Source organism: Ursus maritimus, unplaced genomic scaffold (assembly GCF_017311325.1).
Source record: "Ursus maritimus isolate PB19 unplaced genomic scaffold, ASM1731132v1 scaffold_2, whole genome shotgun sequence".
Lineage (NCBI taxonomy): Eukaryota > Metazoa > Chordata > Mammalia > Carnivora > Ursidae > Ursus > Ursus maritimus.
The window spans coordinates 94,500,739-94,515,909 of record NW_024424452.1 but is presented as its reverse complement, the minus strand read 5'-3'; the positions used below and the strand labels follow the sequence as shown (position 1 = coordinate 94,515,909).

At 48.3% G+C, this 15,171-nt stretch overlaps 1 protein-coding gene across 4 annotated transcripts in view; it reads right to left on the bottom strand.

The window, feature by feature from the left end:
• Positions 1–15,171, bottom strand: part of LAMB3 (laminin subunit beta 3) — a 61,758-nt gene that overhangs the window by 39,436 nt on the left and 7,151 nt on the right. For all 4 annotated transcript variants that reach the window (XM_040636383.1, XM_040636381.1, XM_040636384.1 and 1 more), the window contains exons 2-4: positions 8,719–9,037; positions 7,405–7,506; positions 5,379–5,560 (exon numbers count right to left, since the gene is read on the bottom strand). The gene's annotated coding sequence lies outside the window, so the exon portion shown is untranslated. The remainder of the gene's footprint in view (positions 1–5,378; positions 5,561–7,404; positions 7,507–8,718; positions 9,038–15,171) is intronic.

Sequence of the window (15,171 nt, the reverse complement as noted above, 5' to 3'; positions counted from 1 at the left end):
GGGGGGGGGGGGGATGATTTGCAGGAGCTTTAGGTTCCTCAGGGAGGGGTCAAAGCGCAACTCACCCAAGGAAAGCTTAAGAGGAATAAACAGGAATAAACTCGAAAGGCCTCCCCTCTGGATTGCTCTGCAGGTTGGCAGGGAGCCCTAGGACAGGTAACTACCTGTGAGTCATGCCCCCAGCTTCCTAAGGGCTGGTCTCCTAGCCCCTCCCTTCCCGGGCAGGAATGCCAGCCTGGAGGGCCAGCAAACAGACCTGACCTGAAGCATAACTAGACCAGCTTCCTCGCCCGCCCCCCACCTGGCCCGAGAACAGCTTCCTGTGTGGGTTTCTGGGTGCAATTCTGCCTGAGGGCCACTGGATACGGCAGTAACAGGCCTAGACCGAGAGGCTGGTCTCAGAGGACACTCGTCCCCCAGGTGAGGGTCAGGGGGCTTTTAGAGAGAGTGGAAGGTCACCCAGTCTGGACCTTGGCCCTGCAGTGCAGGAGAGCCTGCGGGGCATTGTTTTGGAAAACCATTGCCTCGAAGTGTCTATTTAAAGGAGACTCCTATCTACCCAGTCCAGGCTGTCAGTGGCCCCCGAACAGTTCTCTATAGAGAACTATAGAAAGTTCTCTACAGTTTGAGGGTTAAGTCCAAGAAGCTGGTTTGAGAACCCTTACAGGGGAAAATGTGGATTAAACCGGGCACTTCTAACCCTTCAGTTCTTAGTCCAATAAGTTTAGATGGGCGGGGGAAGTCTTGTAATTAGCAAATGGGCGTTCAGTTGTTTACACGCGTAACAGATACTCCGCTAATGTTAGTGTCTAGACCCCTGTAAGAATTCCAGGACTCCGCCAGCCCGAGTCAGCAGGAGCAGCTTCTGTCCATGGGCCAGCCGCTGCAACAAGTACCCAGAGAGACCCCCAGCACGTCCTCCAGAGAAACAGCACTGCTGCTCCCCCCACCCCCACCTCGGGGTTTGGAGCCCACCTGCCTGTCTGTTTCCACTTCTCCAGCTCCCTGAACTCAAGGCTTCCAGGAAGCCTTCACCCTCCTGGAACTGCCCCCTCCGCTGCCTACCACCAGGAAAGAGGATGTGACAAAGAACTCATTAATAGTTAACCAGCAGAAGGAGCCGGTGTCGCAATCCCAGATCCTCAGACGAGGCGGGGCGGTGTGTGGTAGGCCGCACACTGAGTGGCTGGAGCCCTTCAAATCCCCCTCCTTCTCCTCTCTTAGGAGGCCGGGAGCCCAGGTAAATAAGCCTTTAGAGTCTCAGACTTCACAGGCTGGGGCAGGTCCCAGCAGTGGTTTGGCTTCACAGAGGAAAGTGGCAATTGCTCTGTTTGGGCCCTACACACTCCGGGCCCAGTCCAGGACATCATTTCTGCAGACCCCAAGGGCAGCCCAGTCAGCCTCACTCCTCAGCGACACTATCTAGACATCCCCCCCACCCCCATGGCAGGGCCCCAGGCTCAGGCTTTGAACTTCAGAATCCAATTTGTTCAGAGACAAGAAGCCTAAAACAGAACCCGAGACAAGGTTAGGACCTGGCCAGGGCTAAAGGGCAGGTAGGGGCATCACTACTGTGCCCCAGTCACCCTGTGGGTCCCCTCTTGCCCTGCTTCCCATCATCCTATTCTGCGGCCCTCGGCCTCAGCAGCAGACCTGGCTCATCAGAACTTGCGCTCAGGGAAGCGGCTGGCCAAGCGTTCCTTGACTCCCGTTTCTCTTGCACCCGCATCATGCTATCAGGAAACGGTAGTTCCCCTTCCAAAGGCAACGCCCACCCTCTTGCCCCGAGCCTCTCTTCCCCGGACTTCTGTGATAGCCTCCAGCTGGTCCTGCAGTAGACCCCACACAACAGGTCATGTCATGCCCCTGTTCGGAACCCTGCACCAGCTCCCCGTTACGGTCAGGGTCAAAGCCAAAGCCCTCAGAGAGAGTCTGTGAGGCCCTGCATGACCCAAACACCAGGTGCGGGGCCCCCAAGTCACTGCTTCTGCCCTCGGGCTCTGGCCCCAGGTGCTCTCTCTGGCCCAGAACACCAGAACACCGTTCCCCTAGGCGTCTCCGAGGCTAACTGTCTTACCTCTTTCAAGTCTCTGTTCAAATGCTGCTTTCTCAATGGTGACCACCATATTTAAAATGACAACCAACTTCCCCGCCCCATCCCATTCCCAAGGCCACCTCCCCTCATTATGGGTAGACTGGGTCTCTGTGGTTGGTAAGACTTACCACCTCAAACCAACTATATATCTATTTATCATGTTTATTTTCTGACTCCTCCCATCAGAATATCAGGTCCAAGGAGGTAGAGATTTTTGTCCACTTTTTGTCCACTACTGTTTTCCAAGTGCCGAGAACAGTGCTTGGCACAGTAGATGCTCACTCTCTGTGTAGCGAAGAGGTTCACCCTGAAGGGTAAATAACCGATGTAGTTTAAGGGGTCCCCATGCACTGTGGGTGCGCTTGCATTCTCAGAGGGGACAGCCCGGCTGTTCGGTCACCAGAACGACGGCTAAGAGCGGAAATTCCGGCAGCGCTCAGCTGCAGAGACAGGACTCTTTGGGAGGCACCGACCCTCAGATCACGGCGATGCCACCAGGCCGATGTGGGCAGTATCCTGTGCACTTCTCGGTCCTTCCCAGCAATGTCTGACAGGGTGTGGGGGAGGCATTAGAAGCCCCCATCTCCGTTATCCATCTGTCAGGGACACCAGGATCTGATCAATGGGGGATCAAGGGATAGAGAACAAGGAAAGGAGAGAAGGAGAGAGGAATGGAGGGAAGAGGTGAAGGAGGATGAGAGCCTGGTCCAGGCTGCGCATGTCGAACCGCAGGTGGTAGAGGAAGGGCCACCGGTGACTCAGGCCCAGACTGAGTGAGTCACATCTGAGTCCTCGTCTGCGGGATGGGGTAGGCTCCAGGAACATCCCTGGGGATTCGCCACCTGACTCAAGCTGGCGTGGCCCTCCACACGTGCACAACAGCTCAGAAGCCCAGACACCGGTCCCCCCTCCATGCTCCTCTCCAAAAACCAGAGGAAGAAAGCGAGTCTGTTGTGTTACTGAGCATAGACAGGAACCTAGCGTCGGGCAGAGGCCGGCAGAACCGGAGCCTGGCCGGCCCATCATGGGGTGACTCCACTCGGTGCCCTTCTCTCTCGCCCCACCCACCCCTCCTCACCCACTGGACGAAGGCACACATTAGCTTGGGCCCGAGGTCTGGGGAGAATCAGGCAGTCAGCCTAAAGTAACTACAGCTAACATGTCACCAGGCGCTCCGGGGAGTGTGCCAGGCACCGTTCTAAACCCTTTGGATGTATTAACTCATTCTATACTCACTACATCTCGGGGGGGGGGGGAAGACACTGAATTATCCTTACTTTGCAGATGAAGACAATGAGGCACATGTTCGGCAACTTGGGTCCAGCGAGGAAGAGGTCATTTGGACCCAGACCAGTCTGCTCCAGCACTCATATTTTTAACCATCACTTAGATTCTAACGCTGCCTCAAGGCCCTTTCTTTGCCTTCGCTAATCTTTAACCGGAATCCACCCGACTCTGAACTTCCTGTTCCCCAAACCTAACCAAGGCCCAATCCCTGACGAGGCCGCTTTGAGCTCCTGCTTCAACTCTTGGAGGACTGGTGTCAGCTGGGGACCCCTGGGGAGACAGCGATGCTGTAGAAACATCCGGAACGCACACCAGTCCTTGCCTCCTTGTTTGTTTTTCAAATCGACAGCCTCTCTTGTGTGGGCAGAGATGGGGAAGGGGCTCGCCCCCAGATCCCCCACCTGAGAGGCTCGGGCACCTACAGGCAGTGTGTTCCCGCCATGCTGACCGGGAGCTGCTCTGGCTGAGGACGGAACACCTTATAAGGAAGGGAAAGAGAAGGTAGCCGGACAAGCATCACAGTGACCTAACAAGATCAAACAAAGCGTCTATGGCAGGATGACACAACTTCCGCCTCGCCACAGGAAGGGGAATCCCCTCCCGAGGTCAGGCTCCCGGGTCACCTCAGGAGCCTCAGCTCCTTCTGTTTTACCTCCCATGGTACACCCCCAAATGCCCCACCCCTTCCCTCCTGAGGGTGCAGCCCAGTGTAGCCTGCAGCTTGCTGGAGGAGAACGCTGGCCCATGGTTGGCCCATTGTTGGCTGGCTTCCCAGAGAAGAGGGAAGAATACGCTGGCATTTTTACCACCTTTACTGCCCTCCCAGATTCCTGACCTTCCTCCTGCAGACAAGTCAGCTCATGGTCATGCACCCTCCTCTACTCCCGGCCGCCTCTATCTCTGCCCTCAGGGCATTAGGTTCTCAAAACCTAAGTTCAACCTCTGAGACCTTTGGCCACAGCTGTGAAGCTGGCCAAGTGGCCATGGCCCAGCCTGAGAGGAGAGAGAGATATGCCTGAAGGGGGCAACATGCAGCCACATGGCAGGCCAGAAGCATTTGGGGAAGACACAGAGGAATGGCTGCGAGGGTCATGGGCATTTGCACCAGGAGATCTGCTCCCCAAGCTAGCAGAGGGCTGCCAAACAGGACTTTAGAACTCTAAATATGATCCCTGAAAGGGCCAGTAGAACGACAAACGAAATATCCAAATGTTCAAACTGGCGTTTGTTGATGGAGTCTGGGGAAATGAGCACCTTGTGGTCTGAGGGGGAAGGGAGCATGGGTGTATCTGGCTTCATGTCTAGAATCAACCCCAACTCAAGGCTTTTAATCATCACCTCCCAGCAGTGCTTGTGGCCACACAGGGTCCATGTATGGACTTGAACATCTTGGAAATCCTAGACCTAGCTCCAGCTCTGCTACTCAATAAAAGTGTAAATTAGGGCAAGCTCATCGCTGGGTTACATTTTCATCATTTATAAATAAAGGTGTTGGATTTTACTCGTTCTTAATCCAGGCTGCCCCCCAGAATTACTTACAGAGCTTACAAAATCATATACTTAAGCCAGGCCCCACTCAAAAATTCAATTGGCTTATAGAGCGGCTGGGACATTCAATGTTTTTAAATCTTCTTTGAAGCCCCCTCCAGCTCCAAAATGTTCTGCTCTCCAAGATGGACAGCGTTAGTTAAAGCCTGGACCTCAGAGTGAGAGGGGTGAAGGTGAAGTTCTTGGTTCTGCACCCACCAGCTGGGTGCCTCTGGACAACCAAAGCTACTTGCCTCCAGTGGGGACATTAGCCATCTACCTCATGGATCCTTATAAAGATAAAGGAAACAATGCAAACTTCTGGCCCGCCCAGGTGTGTCCTCCATAAAGGGTGTCTGTACCCACGTGTGCATCACACGCAGGTGTCAAGGACAATGATCAGCAGAATCTGCAGTTCTTATCAAAACACAAATATCACTCCCATCCAGACATTGCATAGCTCACTTACCGGGCAGCGAGCCGTCCACGGAGGCCCCAGGTCCCAACCCAAGAATGCTTTGTGCATTCCGCTCTCTTCCTTAAGGGCTGCAAACTCCTCGGGAACCATGATCTGGACCAGAAGGGATGAGGGGACGCTCTGGGGGCCAACAAAGCTAAGCTCCCGAGAGCAGGGTGATGCTTCCTGCATTCCTGGACAGGGAAGGACAGAGGGTAGGGGGTGGGGAGTGTTTACAAACAGAGGGCAGAGGAACAGGCGTAAGCAAAACAGACCTATTATTTTATGGTCATCAAGATTCAGTAAAACCAGAGTCCAACACCTGATAAGAATAGGAGTCTAAGCGAATCTGGACAGAAGTCTTGTTTTTAACTTGCCCAGCAAGTCTGAGGGCTCTAGATAAAAGCTACCTACACTTTCCCTGGGGCCTTGCTTACACTGATCTATATCTGGTCCATATCCTAGCAGACAAGGGTGATGAGTCTTTATCCAACCTCATTCCTTCCCCTGAAAACATGAGTCAAAACTGACCCCCTTCTGGGGCGCCTGGGTGGCTCAGTCGTTAAGCGTCTGCCTTCAGCTCAGGTCATGATCCCAGGGTCCTGGGATCGAGCCCCGGATCAGGCTCCCTGCTCAGCAGGAAGCCTGCCTCTCCCACTCCCACTCCCCCTGCTTGTGTTCCCTCTCTCGCTATCTGTCTCTGTCAAATAAATAAATAAAATCTTAAAAAAAAAAAAAAACAAATCCTGACACCCTTCTGACCTAAAATATTGATAACAGATTTAATACCAATAAAGAGGGACATGTTTATGGGATACTGAAGGGGTGATTAGAAAATAAATGTATATAAAATCTACTTAACTCTAAAGAAAACTAATACTCAGAGAGAAGCCAGGGAGAAAATATTCAACACACTAACATTTCCCGTCTCTTTCTATTCCTCTGCATGCTCTCATCTTCCACAATGAGCATATTTTGCTAGAATAATCAGTAAACATAAAGTTACAAGTATTGGGGTAAGGATGGTAATTTTTGTTCCTCCACAAGTTATTAATCCATCCTCTTTGCTCCCTCCTGTGCCCCGCACCCCTTCCACTAAAACCACAGACTGCCCCGGAGTTCACTAGAAGTTGTCTAAACTACTGTCGGTTTTGTAAGACACGGTTTCCCCTTCTTAAGAAATATGGCTTCTTGGGGCTATTCGATTTCTTCTGTCAAGAAAGCCCTTAGCATAGTTCCTCAATAAATGTATGTACTAATAAATGTGTAAGGAAGGACAAGCCAAAAGAGAGGGAAGGTAGAAAAAGTACTAAGTAATTACCAGCACCTTATCTTCCCGCTCGTATGTCTTAGGGCAAATCAAAAGAGCCTGTTCTCATCTATCGATATTTTGAGGGGAAGGAAGAAGTGAGGATAACCAAAAACTCCCACCCTCACCCAAATTTGCCTTTCCCATGCAGTTCTCCCAGAATAACACACCTAATTCTGAACTTCCTTCCCCCTTGCTCACTCAGAAATCTGCATACCCAGCAGCTCCCGGGAGCCAAGTATAAATACACATTTGTGCTCCCAAGTGCGATGTGGCGTCTCTGTGTGATGTGTGTGCACTGTCCTCCACAATCCTTGTGGCCAGCACTGCCAGATAAAATACAGGGATCCCAGTGAAATCTGAATCTCAGATAAAAAGATTGCATGGCGCAACTTATCTACTAAAATGGGATCCACTGTTTATCTGAAATTCTAATGTTACTGGGCTTCTCATATTTTTATTTGCTAAACCTGGCAACCTTACTTGTAGTAGGCTGTTCACCCACCCCCATGGCTTCCAGGCTTTTCCTAACCTGCTCACCTTCCTCTAGAAGTTCCCCCACCTGTCAACAATTTTCCTAAAATATGATGTTTAGAAGTGAAGGGGTGGGGAGGTCCTGGTGTCCAATGTCTGACACCATGGTGGCCTGTTGTGGGCACAGGTTCCTTGATCAAAGACCACTCCAGGGGAAAGATCAAGAGACAAACAACAGTACAGAGATGGGCCTACCTGCATCTTCTGGAGACTCTGTGTATGCTTCCCTGTACAGGAGACGTTGTATTTACTCCTTTGGTTAAGTATTACTCCAGAAAGAAACATCTGCATATTTTCCTAAAAGAACAAAAGGGAACAAAATGTTTTTCTGCTCTTGGTATGCATGAGGAACCATTCTAAACACCACATCTACAGTATCTCATTTATTTAGCTCTTTAAGATGGCTCTTTGAAGGAGATATTACTTCCCTTTTTTAAAGCATCAGCATTATTAGGTAGCTTGACAAGATTACAAGGTGTTAGGAACTGAATATGCTTCTCCCACCCATTCATATGTTGAAACCCTAACCCCAATGTGATGGTATTAGGTATTAGGTATTAGGCTTTGGGAGGTACTTAGGTCTAGATGAGGTCATCCGGGTGGAGTCCCCCTAATGGGATTAGTGCCCTTATAAGAAGAGGAGGGGACACCAAGGCTCTGCCTCCACAGAGAACAAAGAGCCACCTGTCTGACTCCAGGAAGCCAGCTCTCACGAGCACCAGTTGGCCTTGGCCTTCTCCTCTCCTAGAACCGTGAGAAATAAATGTCTGTTGCTTAAGCCACCCAATTCATGCTATTTTATTAGGGTAACCCAAGGAGAGGAAGACGCAGAACTGGCGTTTTTCATTGCCAGTGATAAACTAAGCACAAAATCTCAGCAGCTGTAACACAACAAACATTCGTCTGTTGCTCACACAAAGTAAGATGGGAGACGATGGTGAGGGGAGAGGTCCTCTGTTCTACAGGCACTCAGGGACTTCTGCCGTCTTGTAGCCGCACCAACAAGGCCACGTGGCCTTCATGGTCATGACAGCAAGGACAGAGGAGCATGGAGAAGCTCTCTCATATTCCGTGCTTCAGCTCTAAAGTGACACAGTCACTCGGCTTACAACCTATTGGCCAGAACCGTTCAGAGGGCGCCTAAGGGATCTTCCTATGTGTCCAGAAGAGGAAAACACAGTAGAACGTGGTGAACACATTGCACTGACTACCACAACTAGTATATGGTGAAACCAGAATCCACCAGAAGAGCTTTAAGCTTCCAAAAATCCACTTTCTTTCCATTACAATATCTGGTCCTTCCAAGATTAAGGGAATCTTTCTCACAAAAAGGGAACATCACATGGGACAGTTTATAGACTATGCCACCGCAAGGAAACGGATAGGAAAAATGGCCTTAGTGAATATGTCAGATTTGCAAAACTTAAAACTTCACAAGCTTGACCCCTTGGAAAACCTTAGAAACACAGACCATGAGATCTCTGCAAGTTGTACTGAGAAGATAAATACCTATGAGACCGGCGTCCTGCTCCAGTTTCTAAGAGAAAAACCACTGGGTGTGGGGGCGAATCTTCAAGGAGAAGGTTCTGGAATGTTGTAGGGTGACCAACCACTGTAGTTTTCCAGGATTCTCCTTGTTTTAGCTCTAGAAGTTCCACGTCTCAGAACAGCATTTCATCCCGGACAAATGCTTGCTCAGCTGGTTGTACATCGATACTTTTCTTCCCAGACAAGGTTGGAACGTGTCACCTCGGGCAGCTCAGTAAACTCTGCACGAGGATGTGCAGTGGTCTGAGAAAGTCAAGTGGGCTCCGGGTCCTAGGGAAACCTGAATGGAAAGAGCACATGAGAATAAGACTCTCCCACAGGAGAGAACTCAGGAAGCCCCTGTATGAATATTGGCCATCTTATCAAAGTCATCCTCTTCAAGGACTTGGGGAAAGAAAATAGCACACCAGTACCACTCTGGTTCTGGAGACTTGATTCCTGCTGCTGAAGCCTGAGCTGCAGGAGGCTTTTCCCAGCCAGATCCCAGCCGGATCACACCAAGGACCCATACTGAGCTGAGAGGTCTATTAACCCTTCTAGCTGTTTCAAGTCAAATACTGTTAAAATAGCATTCGTCCCTCATCTTGAATTTGTGCTCTTCTTAAGAGGTGTCCCCACGCACGTGCACACGCACACACGCATGCGCGCGCGCACACACACACACACGCACACACACATTGATGCACACACAAGCCTTTGCACTTCTTCCAAGGTACGTTTCACCCTGTTAGCATTGGCCTAGTGCTTCGCTTGCTGCCTTGGACTTGGTATGCACTTTGACCTGTACGCTTTCCATCATCTCCTGGTTAAGATTCCAAGTCCACAGCCAGGCTAGGCTCTCAGGGTCCTGCTTAAAAAGCTACACATTTTTTTTAAGATTTTATTTATTTATTTGACACAGAGAGAGACAGCCAGTGAGAGAGGGAACACAAGCAGGGGGAGTGGGAGAGGAAGAAGCAGGCTCCCAGTGGAGCAGGGAGCCCGATGTGGGGCTTGATCCCGGGACCCTGGGACCACACCCCGAGCCGAAGGCAGACGCTTAATGACTGAGCCACCCAGGTGCCCCAAAAAGCTGCACATTTGACCTTATCTCACACAGCCGCCCTTCACATGGTGCTCTGATCCAGCCATTCCGTTCCCTTGACCACACTTAGGCTCAGTTCATCCAGCTCTGCTCATCTACACTGATGTCTCCACCTCTTGCACACTTGGATAAGTTCTAAATCCAAGACTCAGATCAGGGTCCTGGATCAGTGATGACTTCTCTGGTATTCTCCATAAATTCTCCTCAAATCCCAGCAACAGACCTTATACAATTTTAGTACCAATCAATTCTGTTTTGTTTGTAAATCCCTTCTATGTCAAATTTACGTATTTACGGTTACTTAACTTTTAGTTATTTCGTAATTTGTCCCTAAACCTGGATTGTAAACTCCTGGAGAACAGGAACAACCCTTAGCCATTCTTTTTATCCCCTGATGAGTGCATAACCCAGTGTTTGCACATAGCAGATGCTCAATAAACAATTACTGATTTATTAGTACGGATCCACGGGGCAAGGGGAAACCTAACAAAAAGTGCTGAAAAACATGATGCCATGAATATTACTGCATAACTCTCTGTCAAGACAACATGCAGAGAAAAATCATCCAGAAAAATAAGCAGTTTTTTCTCCTGAGAACTGGAACCTGGGAAAATTCATGGTGAGTCAATCCACTGATCAATACGCCCCCAAGCTTAGGCTTCCTATTCCATCCACCATGGCTGGTCCTTGGGGAAAAAAAGGCCAGGAATCAAAATGGCAGTATTTTTGGCTTGGGGAACTAAAATACTTCTGCGTTCAGGCTATGGACCTAGGCACTCAGAGCATACAAGACCCAGCTTTTAAAACCCGCAGAGGGGATGCAAGGGATCAAGTGGGGCCAGGGGAGAGGAGGGCACAAATGGAGAGAGGGTCTTAGGACAAAAGAACTCCTCAACACGTTTAAGGGTTCTTTGTCACCCTCAGAGAATCCAGGAACATGTATAGCCAAAGGTCTGTCAATCCCTGCCTGCTCTTGTGCCACCTAAGATAGTGTGTCCCACCAGTCATCTTAGGCCTATCCCAACCCTGGGCCAATGAGCACCAAGCCTAAGACATTAAGATACCCCTTCCCACAACCCAGTGGGGTCTCAGAATACTTGTTTCTCTAAGTCCACTGACTAGGGATCAACAGTGTCCTGTTATCCCTCCAGCCGTCCTGGGGGTCTGAGCTTGGATCTGAATCCCCCCAACAAACCAGTCTGTACAGAACACCCCTCTCCCCCCAGCTTCTATGCGGTTCTCATCCTCAGAGCCTGGGCTTTTCTTCCAGTCCTCCGCATCAAATGTCAGCAGACCCTTCTGACTTTTGACTCAGAAACACAAAAACATCCAGAACCATTCATTTGCAAAACAAATATTTACTGAGCACCCACCCAGCCAGGCATCCAGTGACCAGGAGTAAACAAGTCAGACAGAATCACTGTCCAGAGGGAGACTATTGTCTCATGGGACACAGCCACTGAACACATAATTACCAAATAACTTATTAATTATGTAACCAGAGTGACCTCAACTTCTTAGCTCTCCAAATCACCCTTTTGTCTACTATCCAAATAACCATAATGCTGACAACTCTAGGGAGATGGTAGCGGATAATTCAAATTCATTCTAGTTGCTATTTGCCTTCAAACACTCCTAGCTCTTTTAAGCATCTCACCAGCCTATTTTGACCCCAAACATGAACACAAGGAATGAAACACACAGCTGTTGAATTTAAGAAATTTTACTGAAAATTTGGAGGTGACACAGGGAAATTACAACCTAAAAATAAATACTTGCTGGCATCCATCCGACATCATGGCATGTACCTGCTGCTCCAAGCCTTGACCAGGTTGCTGGAAACAAGGATCTCCCTTCATGAACTCACTTCTCCCACCCCACCCCAGAAGACAGCATTGTACACGGTGACAACCCAAGGTGGCCTATCTGCCTTGGGATTCATCTACTCACTGCCATTTGCCATACATCAGTGTGCATCCATTCATTCATTCTGGAAATATTTATTGAACACTTATTTTGTACAAGCCATTGTGCTAGATGGGGAGACAAAAGATAGCAGCAAAAAAGACAAGACCCTGACATCGTGGAGGAGACAAACAATAAACAAGTAAACCAAAAACTAAATCTAACAATTACAATTTCCAACACTTTGTATGAAATGTTTTTTAAGGGGATGATATAATAGATGAGGATCGCAGGCTGTTGGGAGTGCCACTTTAGAAATGATGGATAAGGGGCGCCTGGGTCGCTCAGTCAGCTAAGCGTCTGCCTTTGGCTCAGGTCATGATCCCAGGGTCGTGGGATTGAGCCCTGCATTGGGCTCCCTGCTCAGCAGGGAGTCTGCTTCTCCCTCTCCCTCTGCCGTTCCCTTTGCTTGTGCTCCCTCACGCGTGATCTCCATCAAATAAATTTTTTAAAAATCTTTAAAAAAAAAAAAAGATGGATAAGAGAAGTCGCTCCAAGGAGGTGACCTTGGGTTGAAATTCGGACTTCCTAAGGCAGGCTAAACACATATTTAAGTTGCCAGCAAAGTAGAGGTATCAAAATTTTTGTATCTAATTATTTTTTTTAAGATATGGAAGTAAACACCTTAGGCAAAATTAGAAGGCTGTACATCCCCCCTATCTATATTTTAAGATTTAATATTGTTGTTATTTTGATTTATATGGGCAGGGTGGAAAACTCAATCTTTTCAGGGCTTAGGACCTCTAAAGTCTTACTCCAGCCCCAGGAGATACTAGAATCACCCTCAGGAATTTAGAGTCGATCCATCTTGGGGAACTCCCCGGCAATGACGGCTTTTAAAAGCTCCCAGGATGATTCTAAAGTGGAGTCAGGACTGAGAACCACTGACCTAGGGAAATAATGTAGCTGGAGAAGAGGGATCATGGTAAGACCCTACAATACCCCCAACATTAAGAGCAGCAATTCACTACCTTGACTGCACAAAAGAATCACCTTTAGAACTTTAAACATTACTGATCTTTAGGTCCCACTTGGAGAAATTTCTGATTTAATTGATCTGGCCCGGCCTTCAGAAACTTTAAAAGCTCCCCAGTGATTCGAATGTGTGTTCAAGGTTGAGAACCACTGACTGATAGAAGAGAAAGGTGTAACAAAGGAAATCTGGGAAGAAGAAACTAAGGTGGTACAATGAAGAGCAGAGGGTGCAGTGTTCTCCTGTTCTTCAGCAGGAGAGTGCAGTGTCCCTGAAGCACAGAGAAAAGGTGTTTTTAGAAGGAAGGAAGAGTTATTATCTGTTGAATGATAAAATCTAATTCATTCAATAAATATCCCATTAGCTTTTGGTGGGGGTGTGGTAATGGAAGCCAGATGGAAGTGGGCAAAAGTGAATGGCTGATAAAGAAATGGATACAGTAATTGTAGGCAACCGTTAATAAACCGTTTTAGTTTTGAAGAGGAACAAAGAATTCAGGCAGCATCTATAGCCAGAATGGAGAACCACTTCCCAGATGTTTCCTACAGTTCCATGGATTGAGACCCAGTGCTCTGCTATCGAACTTTCTGCAATCATGGAAATGTTCTTTATCTGCACTGTCCAATATGGTAGCCACTAACTACTTGTGGTTGTTGAGTGCTTGAAATGTAGTTCAAGTGACTGAAGAACTGAATTTTTAATTTTATTAAATCAGCTGTCCATATAATATAGCCTAATCATGAGAGTGACAATCCCATCATGTTCGCAAATCCTGGGGGCTTTATAGGGCTTGTACATCAGGGGCCATCTTAAAATTCTGCCTATTACATTAGAAATGAGTCCTTTATTCCAAGAGGGCTCTTGGCCTAGATTCTGGATGTGAAGGAAGAAAATCAGACTTTGTGATTAATACTCTTAGAACCAAACTACTCTGCAAGCTGACTTAGGCAATTAGACCTATCGCTCTCCTTCACCACCAGTCTCAGGCAAGCATTAGTGTTTTCTCAGCCCCCTTATTTCCATCCTTTTCTCCTCTCTCTATTCCCTCATGGGTTATCTCCCCCATTCCCAAGATCTCGGCCACCCCCAACTCACTGAAACTTCTCAAATCCTCAACTTACAACCCAATCTCTCTCCAGAGCTCCAGATTCCTGATTCCTATACAACTGCTAACAACCACCTTTGCCAGCACGTCTCATAAACAGTCCAAACTCATTATACCCAAAATGGTACCCATTCTCTTCTTCCCCAAATGTGCTCCTTCTTCCTTCTCCAAACCTGGGAGTCATCTCTGACACCTTTTCTCTTCTACAGCACTAAGCCTTCCAGTTTTACCTACAGTGCATCACTCAAATCTGTCTTCCTCTATCCCCATTACTTCTGTCTTAGCCCAGACCCTCACTGCCCAAATTACTCTAACAATATCCTACTCATTGCCTCTAGTCTTGCTCCACTCGTGCATTCTTCACTCTGCCAATAGTGAGCTACTTAAAACGCCAACCTTATTGAACTGTTCTGCTGCCTGAAAGACATCAATTTTTCCCACTGCCTAGAGGATAATCAATGCAATACAAGACAAACTGATAGCTATGATTAAATAACTCAATAGACAATGCTTTGTGCTAGCTCTGAGAACACTGAACAAGACAGAGATCGTTCCCACCCTCACAGAGCTTACAGTCTGGCAATGGAGACACACAATGGAGTCGTGAAAGGGAAAGTAAGATGGTGATGGGAATGTGCAGCACAGGGAGCTTCCCTCACCTAAGCGTCAAGGAAGGCCTCCCTAAGGCAGTGAGTGGACAATGACACTTGAAGGATGAGCACGAGTCCATAAGATGAGGGAAATGATCAAAGTGTTTGAGGTGGAGAGAACAACACGAGGAAGGATCTGAAGTTGTGAAAGAACCAAACAGTGTGGCTGGCACCTAGAGAGCAGGGGTTGAGGGATATACGGTGAACTGGAAAAACAGACAAGGAAAAGATCACGGGTGAACTTATACACCATGCTAAGAATCCAGGCCATGATCCAAAGGGCAACATGGGGATCCACTGAAGGGTTTTGTTTTTAAGATTTTATTTATTTATTTATTTGAGAGAGAGAGAAAGAGAGAGAGGGAGAGAGAGAGAGCACAAGCAGGGGGAGCAGCAGAGGGAGAGGGAGAAGCAGACTCGCCGCTGAGCAGAGAGCCTGATGCGGGACTCAATCCCAGGATGCTGGGAGCATGACCTGAGCTGAAGGCAGACACTTAACTAACTCAGCCATCCAGGTGCCCCCCACTGAAAGGTTTTAAAGAGAAGAGTGACATGATAAGGTCTGTTTTTTTCTTTTAAGTTTACATTGGATTGAATTAGATTGATTGGATTGGATTGGATAGGTCAAGACCCAAGA